The sequence below is a fragment of the Triticum dicoccoides genome, chromosome 5B (assembly GCF_002162155.2).
Source record: "Triticum dicoccoides isolate Atlit2015 ecotype Zavitan chromosome 5B, WEW_v2.0, whole genome shotgun sequence".
Lineage (NCBI taxonomy): Eukaryota > Viridiplantae > Streptophyta > Magnoliopsida > Poales > Poaceae > Triticum > Triticum dicoccoides.
In genome coordinates this window covers 626810476-626820200 of record NC_041389.1, presented here as the reverse complement: position 1 = coordinate 626820200, position 9725 = coordinate 626810476, and the positions used below count along the sequence as shown (strand labels likewise).

General features: G+C 42.3%; 1 long non-coding RNA gene across 1 annotated transcript; it reads left to right on the top strand.

Moving 5' to 3' along the window:
- The first annotated feature begins 274 nt into the window (after positions 1–274).
- Positions 275–1696, top strand: LOC119308075. The gene is made up of 3 exons (XR_005149796.1): positions 275–397; positions 1186–1281; positions 1391–1696. It is a non-coding gene; the product is annotated as an uncharacterized LOC119308075 (long non-coding RNA).
- The last annotated feature ends 8029 nt before the right edge of the window (positions 1697–9725 follow it).

Genomic DNA, 9725 nt, shown 5'->3' with positions numbered 1-9725 from the left:
GGCCTGAGGGAGCCACACGTGAGGGGAAGTGTTAACGTATAATGTGCTGCCTAGTCTCTTCCATCAGATCGGTATTTTGGTTGCATTAGCTAGAGCATGCACTTCTACACCAAAGACTTGTTTCTCTCTTTGATGATTTAATCGAAGGAGCTGCTTCGAGACCCATCAGGATCTATTGAGCTCTAGAGGTCTGCACCGCTTTATCCACAACATGCATCTGCGCTCTGCAATTTAAGTTGCCTAAGCATCTGTTGTGCAAATTGTAGGTTGGAAATAAGCGTAGAGGAATGGCTTTAAATCTGGAAGAAGACGAATAACCTATGAAAAATGTTCGGTCGGGGAGCCCAACAACTCGGTGGAATTCGGTTTATAATCCTAGGTGGCCCACAGAGCTGCGGTAACTCCTTTTAAATTTGAAAATGTTGACATATTCTCCAAAATTTTCTTTTGCTTGCCCAGACATTATTTCTTCCTTCCCTTGCCTTGTAAAAGTGGTCTGTTCTGGTGGCCAGGTCAGCACAAAGCAGGATCCACCTGTCATAAACGTGCTCAAAACGCCCTAAGCCGCCGATCAGCCGTCGAAAATTGTGAAGTCGTGTTTTCTGCAAACCTAGCCCCTCAATGTGGTGGTTTCGTGCAATTAACTAGTTCTGGTGCTTCAAGTCCCATAAGGTCCCCGCCACCCGCCACTCCTACATGACACATAGCATCATCGGCTCTTCATACTCCAGATCAAGGATTAGAGGACTTTAAGCGTCAGATGGCTCTAAATAGCTGGGTTATACGAGTACTATTTAGCTCTAATTTATTTTCTTTGAAAAGACCGGAGTTCCAGTTACCGTCTCTTGGTGACTTAGGTCAAAAAGGAAAACTGCCTTGTGGTTACCGTTGTTGCGAACTTGCGTTATCTTGGTGTGAACTCCAATTTTTAATGTCGTCCACAGTAGTCATGCCTAAATTTTACTTGATATCCTGGTGAAAGCAGCTATCCGAAACTATACTATTCTGTTTTTCTGTAACTAAAGCATTTGTGCTCGTTGTTCGTGATGAAAGGGTTTTGTTTTGACTTATTATGATTTAAGCTTATAAGTAGCTCCTGTTTGTCTTGCTATCCTCTGCTTGCTTGTTCTTGAGATTGGGAGCGTGCCTGTTGTTCCGTAAAGATGTTTTTCCTGCCTTTTGTAGCTACCACTTCAATATAGCTGATTCAGCATAAAGAAAAAAAAAATGCAGTGAAGCTGGCTTGTTGAGTAGTTGTGCAGCTTCTGCAACTATGTGAAGGTACGTTGTCATTTCTTTTGCTAGCTCACAGTGGCGTACATAATCTGTCCTCGTGTGTTGTAATATCTTCATTCATATGTCGGGACCTAACATTGAATAAAATTTCCAGGAAAAATGGACGAAGAACCTATATATCACCTCGATCTGCTACAGGCGAACCGTGTGTTGACGGCAAGCTGAACTCTTGTGCCAATTGTAAAGAATCATGCTTGGCTGTTGTGGTTGGTTGCTGACGCTGTCAATCTATGATCCAACTTATGATAAAATGGACTCTGAAATGAGAGCGGGGAACATCGGTGCGTTGTAAAGTCATGCACCTGAAATGCGACATCGTTTTTGCTGCCGTCTGCTAGTTGTTGTTCTGGTCTGTTCTCGTTTTGTTGCAGTAGGTTCGATGCTTCCTGCACTACGCCGGCCCAAGTTCTTGTACCGCGTTCATAGTTTTTTCCTTAAAATATATTGTGTTCATCCTGGTCATCATAAAAGGATCGAACTATCCAAAAAAGAAAAGGCAGGTTTTCAATTCCAGCTCTTGGTATCATCCTGATCATTTAAAGGTTTACCACTATCCAGTTCTCTAAATAAACAACATGCCTGTCTTTAGTTCTATGCACCCCAGCAGAAGCAGATCTTCCTTGAGTCTAGACTTCCATGATCCAATTGATTGATTATGATATCTCTGAACATTTTGTCATTCCTTTGCATCCAAAAATGCCAAGCACGAGTAATGAGGATCTCTAGGTTGCATTCTTTAGGCAAATTTCTGAGTAATAGTATTTTATTCTATTTTTGACGAAAAGTAGGCAGCGAGCTACGTTTCATTCATTAACAAGAACTGGCAGAGCCAGGAAATTACAGAGATTACATAGACAAGATGATTAAAGAGGGAACAACAGAAAAAGAAGAAGCCCTGGAATTGTTGAGTGGAGATCATCTAACTGGTCTGGTTCGTGCGTGATTGCAGCGGTGGTGGCATGGGAGGCCGGGAAGCCTCTGTCGATTGAGGAGGTGGAGGTGGCACCGCCGCAGGCCATAGAGGTGCTAGTCAAGATCCTCCACACTGACGTCTACTTCTGGGAAGCCAAGGTATCCACACACAACTGTATCTCACAGTTTTGTGCTTCCCAATTGGGTAATTGTGATGCATCACAGTGTTCTGCAGGGCCAAACTCCCGTTTTCCCTAGGATCTTAGGCCATGAAGCTGGAGGGTATGCATCCTCTCTGTTTCAGTTTTGTTGCTTGGAGGAATCTTGAATCTTAAATCATGATTTATTCATACTGGCTTCTAATTATAGTCATCCTGAAGACTGATCTGTCACTGGTATTAGATTGGTACCTACATACAGCAAGTGCCCATATTTCATTGCCATGGATAAAACATACGAAGAATCATGGGATAACGTCATCCATGACACAAGCTCACACTATAAAGTGCTTTGGACAATCATATGGATTTTGGCTAGTTAATTTTCCCATGTTCTATAAGCTGCTGATCTCCTCATTAGGCTAGTCATAGTGGGAGTAACTTAGGTAGTAACATAATGGGTTTCAAGAAAAAAATTGCTTATGTGGCATGTATTTAATGAGGAGAGATGTGTTTAGAGTAACATAGCGCTTCCCAAAAAAAGATGAGTCTACAAGCTAATAAATGAAGCCACATCTACTATTATGTTACTTTGCCCTATGGAGGTGGTAACTTAGACTAGTGTCATATGCATGACACTAGTATAAGTTACTCCCCACTATGACCAGCCTTATATCTTACCACATTTAAAATTTTTCAAACAGACAACAATCAATACATAACTACTTTATTCGTTTTGGCAATTGAATGTGCAGTGCCCTAACGGATAGGCGCTGCACTTAGCAAGTGTGGTGCCGGTCAGCTAGGCGCTGCACTACCAGGTGTGGGGCCAGACCTGGCCCCGCGGTGCCATGGTGGCCAGGCATGCAACGCCTACTGCTCTGTCGTGCGCTGCACAAAGGGTGGCGAATTTCTTTCACCGACGGTACACTGTGAAATAATTTTATCCAAAGGTCAATTTTGTCAATTTTACTTTTTTTCTCCTGGAACAGAGAGAGTATTGGCTTTCCTCCCTTCAAAAGAAAAGAGAAAAAACCGTATATGGATAGGCCATGACTGATGATTGTCCATATGTATCCCCGCCCAATACCTGGCAAAAAAGGAAGAAGAAGCATCACGGCCCGTGATTCCACGCAAAAAAGAACGGAATCTATAAACACCAAATGTGCTGTGTTTTTGCATCTCGCCCCGAACAAGTTTGTTGCCGTTGGATCGCATGCACGCATATTGGCACACGTGAAGTCGCCCCGTCATCCCAGCTCGGTCGTTCGGCGTCGAGGGGAAGCACCCGAACGCCTTTTTCGCCCACCCCGAACGGGTATCCATTCCTCACCCATCCCTCCTACCCCCACGACGCTCATCCATGATTCCAAGAAAAACCGCCGCCTCTCCCGCGCCTCCGACGACCGGCGACGAGTGCCACCAGGTTCCTTCCAATCCGACCACGTTGCTCCTATTATCACGCGCTGCTTGTCATGTTTCATCCAATTTCTCTTCTCCATCACGTACAGAATGACGCCGCCGCCGCCGTCCATCGCTGGGAACGCAGCCTCCGACAAGCCGTCTTCCGGACCCGTCCATTCCCACCCTTAACTGCAAGTGCCGCCACATGCCAGAGTGCTGAGCACCCACCGCCGTCCTCCTGCGTCGCGTCATCGCTATGGCCTTCAATCTAGAGAAGGCAGTTGGGTTTGATGCTGCTTCTGATCCAGATCATCTCGACTTGGAGCCGCCGCATGGGAGATCAACTAGGGTGCGCCCGCTGCCCCCTCCCCCCTGCATACTGGAAAATGTGTGTTGTGCATGGAAATAGAAATTTCAGAAATGTTAGAGAGAATCTTAGTTGATTGAAAACATAATTTGAAAGAGCCCATTTGGATTATGTCAATACCACAATGCTCATGTTGTGATCTAGTAGGTCTTACCAGCTGATAAAGGTTATGACATGTAGTTTGATTGTTTTCAATTTAGTTTAACTGGTGTTCTTTGCTATGAACAAAATTTCATAAACTTTGTCATGTGACTAGTACATTTTGCCATGGCAAACCAAAACCATATGTTTTGCCATGATGGTAACTTTATGTAATGTCTTGGTCGTATATATTCGAAGAATGTTGCCATGTTTACTTAAGTTGTTTTTGCATTGACCATGGCGAATTGGTTCTATTTGAACATGGCAAATTCATAGATATCACATGGCAATATTTCTATCGCATTGACCATGGCGAATTGGTTATTTTTGAACATGGCAAATTCATAGATATCACATGGCAATATTTCTATCGCATTGACCATGGCAAATTCAGAGATATCACATGGCAATTTATCTATCGCATTGACCATGGCAAATTCAGAGATATCACACGGCAATTTATCTATCGCATTGACCATGGCAATTTTTTACATGGCATTTTCTTTTTTGCATTGACCATGGCAATTTTATTGCATTGCCCATGGCAAATTCATAAAAGATCACATGGCAATTTTATTGCATTGATGATGGCATTTTTCCTTCGCATGGACGATGCCAAATTCATAGATGGTCACACAACAAATTTGGCCATGGTAATTTTATTGTATTCACTTCTCTAATTGTCGTGTGAATATTACTAACCAATTGCCATGTCTTCTTTAGTTGTGTTCAATCAGTACATATTTTTTTACCTATGTGTATGCTATGGCAATTTCGAGTAGGTTTCCTGTTATCTATGAACTATTTCACGGCAGATTTTTCCATGTTCTTGCCATGTTCATTTTTTTTGTAATTTCTAGTACCGTGTCTTCAACAAACTATTTTTTTATGTGGCATCTTCTTTTTTGTATTGACCATGGCAATTTTATTGCATTGACCACGGAAAATTCATAAAAGATCACATGGCAATTTTATTGCATTGACCATGGCAAATTCATAAAAGATCACATGGCAATTTTATTCATTTACCATGGCAAATTCATAAAAGATCATATTGTAATTTTATTACTTTGACCGTGGAATTTTTTTTATGGACCATGACAATTTTATTGCATTGACCATGGAAAATTTATTTTTATTGGCCGTGACAATGTCATAAAAGATCACATGGCAAATTTATTGTATTGACCATGGCAAGTTTATTCTTTTTCAACCACAGACAATTTTTTTCTCTGCCCATGGAAATTTACCTTTTTATGTGCCATGGCATTTTTAATATGTATATGATGGCAATTCTGTTAGTTTCACCATGGCAAATTAGTTGGACCATTGTAGCTTTGTAGCAGCATGTCAATTTAATTATATTAGACCATGGCAAATTTATTATCTCTACCATGGTAATTTTGTTAGTTAGACCATGGCAAATTAATTAATTGGACCATTGTAGTTTGTAGTTAGCATGGCAATTTAATTATTTTTTAGACCATGGCAATTTAATTTTTATACCATGGCAATTTTCGTAGTTAGACCATGGCAAATTTCTTTGTCTTAAAAACATTTCTTCGTACTGTTTGGTCCATGTTTATTTTTATTCGTTTTTTCATGGCATTTTTATACATATAATTTTTTTAAAATACTTTCTCCATACACTACCAAATTTGTTGACATGGCAATTTTTGTTCTCACATCATGGCAATGTTGGGGAACGTAGTAATTTCAAAAAAAAATCTATGCACACGCAAGATCCCGGTGATGCTTAGCAACGAGAGGGAAGAGTGTTGTCTACGTACCCTTGTAGACCGTAAGCGGAAGCGTTATGACAACGCGGTTGATGTAGTCGTACGTCTTCATGATTGACCGATCCTAGCACCGAAGGTACGACACCTCCGTGATCTGCACACATTCGGCTCGATGACGTCCCACGAACTCACGATCTAGCAGAGTGTCGGGGAAGAGCTTCGTCAGCACGATGGCTGATGACGGTGATGATGAAGCTACCAGTGCAGGGCTTCGCCTAAGCACTACAACGATATGACCGAGGTGGATTATGGTGGAGGGGGGCACCACACACGGCTAAGAGATCAATGATCAACTTGTGTGTCTATGGGGTGCCCCCTTCCCCCGTATATAAAGGAGTGGAGGAGGGGGAGGAGGCCGGCCTCCTAGGAGCGCCCCAAGGGGAGTCCTACTCCCACCGGGAGTAGGATTCCCCCCTTCCCTAGTTGAACTAGGAGTGGAAGGAAGGGGGAGGAAGGAGGAAGGAAAGGGGGGGGGGCGTCCCACCTCCCAATTCGGATTGGGCTTGGGGGGGGGGGGGCGCCCCCTCCTTTGCTCCCTTCTCCTCTCTCCCAATATGGCCCAATAAGGCCCATATACCTCCCGGGGGGTTCCGGTAACCTCCCGGTGCTCCGTTATATGCCCGAACTCATACGGAACCATTCCGACGTTCAAATATAGTCGTCCAATATATCAATCTTTATGTCTCCACCATTTTGAGACTCCTCGTCATGTCCGTGATCATATCCGGGACTTTTGAACTACCTTCGGTACGTCAAAACACATAAACTCATAATACCGATCGTAGACATGACCGAGACTCATCTCTGGTCAATAAGCAATAGCGGAGCCTGAATGTTCATATTCGCTCCTACATATTCTACGAAGATCTTTATAGGTCAAATCGCATAACAACATACGTTGTTCTCTTTGTCATCGGTATGTTACTTGCCCGAGATTCGATCGTCGGTATCTCAATACCTAGTTCAATCTCGTTACCGACAAGTCTCTTTACTCGTTCCGTAATGCATCATCCCGCAAGTAACTCATTAGTCACATTGCTTGCAAGGCTTATAGTGATGTGCATTACCAAGAGGGTCCAGAAATACCTCTCCGACAATCGGAGTGACAAATCCTAATCTCGATCTATGCCAACTCAACAAGTACCATCGGAGACATCTGTAGAGCACCTTTATAATGACCCAGTTACGTTGTGATGTTTGGTAGCACACAAAGTGTTCCTCCAGTATTCGGGAGTTGCATAATGTCATAGTCATAGGAACATGTATAAGTCATGAAGAAAGCAATAGCAATATACTAAACGATCAAGTGCTAAGCTAACGGAATGGGTCAAGTCAATCACATCATTCTCTAATGATGTGACACCGTTAATCAAATGAAAACTCATGTCTATGGCTAGGAAACATAGCCATCTTTGATTCAACGAGCTAGTCAAGTAGAGGCATACTAGTGACACTCTGTTTGTCTATGTATTCACACATGTACTAAGTTTCCGATTAATACAATTCTAGCATGAATGTTAAACATTTATCATGATATAAGGAAATATAAATAACAACTTTATTATTGCCTCTAGGGCATATTTCCTTTAGTCTCCCACTTGCACTAGAGTCAATAATCTAGATTACATAGTAATGATTCTAACACCCATGGAGTCTTGGTGATGATCATGTTTTGCTCGTGAGTGAGGCTTAGTCAACCGGCCTGCAACATTCAGATTCGTATGTATCTTGCAAATCTCTATGTCTCCCTCCTTGATTTGATCGCGGATGGAATTGAAGCGTCTCTTGATGTGCTTGGTTCTCTTGTGAAATCTGGATTCCTTTTGCCAAGGCAATTGCACCAGTATTGTCACAAAAGATTTTCATTGGACCCGATGCACTAGGTATGACACCAAGATTGGATATGAACTCCTTCGTCCAGACTCCTTCATTTGCTGCTTCCGAAGCAACTATGTACACCGCTTCACACGTAGATCCCGCCACGACGCTTTGCTTAGAACTGCACCAACTGACAGCTCCACCGTTCAATATAAATACATATCCGGTTTGTGACTTAGAGTCATCCGGATTAGTGTGAAAGCTTGCATCGACGTAACCATTTACGACGATCTCTTTGTCACCTCCATAAACGAGAAACATATCCTTAGTCCTTTTTAGGTATTTTAGGATGTTCTTGACCGCTGTCCAGTGATCCACTCCTGGATTACTTTGGTACCTCCCTGCTAAACTAATAGCAAGGCACACATCAGGTCTGGTACACAGCATTGCATACATGATAGATCCTATTGCTGAAGCATAGGGAACACCTTTCATTTTCTCTTCCGCAGTGGTCGGGCATTGAGTCTGACTCAACTTCACACCTTGTAACACAGGCAAGAGCCCTTTCTTTGCTTGATCCATTTTGAACTTCTTCAAAACTTTATCAAGGTATGTGCTTTGTGAAAGTCCAATTAAGTGTCTTGATCTATCTCTATAGATCTTGATGCCCAATATATAAGCAGGTTCACCGAGGTCTTTCATTGAAAAATTCTTTATTCAAGTATCCGTTTATGCTATCCAGAAATTTTATATCATTTCCAATCAACAATATGTCATCCACACATAATATTAGAAATGCTACAGAACTCCCACTCACTTTCTTGTAAATACAGGCTTCTCCAAAAGTCTGTATAAAACCATATGCTTTGATCACACTATCAAAACATTTATTCCAACTCCGAGATGCTTGCACCAGTCCATAAATGGATCACTAGAGCTTGCACACTTTGTTAGCATCCTTTGGATCGATAAAACCTTCAGGTTGCATCATATACAACCCTTCTTCTAGAAATCCATTCAGGAATGCAGTTTTTACATCCATTTGCCAGATTTCATAATCATAAAATGCAGCAATTGCTAACATGATTCAGACGGACTCAAGCATCGCTACGAGTGAGAAGGTCTCATCGTAGTCAACTCCTTAACTTGTCAAAAACCTTTCGCAACAAGTCACACTTTGTAGACAGTAACATTACCATCAGCGTTAGTCTTCTTCTTGAAGATCCATTTATTCTCGATGGCTTGCCGATCATCGGGCAAGTCAACCAAAGCCCACACTTTGTTCTCATACATGGATCCCATCTCAGATTTCATGGCCTCGAGCCATTTTGCGGAATCTGGGCTCATGATCGCTTCCTCATAGTTCGTAGGTTCGTCATGGTCAAGTAACATGACCTCCAGAACAGGATTACCGTACCACTCTGGTGCAGATCTTACTCTGGTTGACCTACAAGGTTCGGTAGTAACTTGATCTGAAGTTACATGATCATCATCATTAGCTTCCTCACTAATTGGTGTAGGAGTCATAGGAACAGATTTCTGTGATGAACTACTTTCCAATAAGGGAGCAGGTACAGTTACCTCATTAAGTTCTACTTTCCTCCCACTCACTTCTTTCGAGAGAAACTCCTTCTCTAGAAAGGATCCAATTTTAGCAACGAATGTCTTGCCTTCGGATCTGTGATAGAAGGTGTAGCCAACAGTATCCTTTGGGTATCCTATGAAGACACATTTCTCTGATTTGGGTTCGAGCTTATCAGGTTGAAGCTTTTTCACATAAGCATTGCAGCCCCAAACTTTAAGAAATGACAACTTTGGTTTCTTACCAAA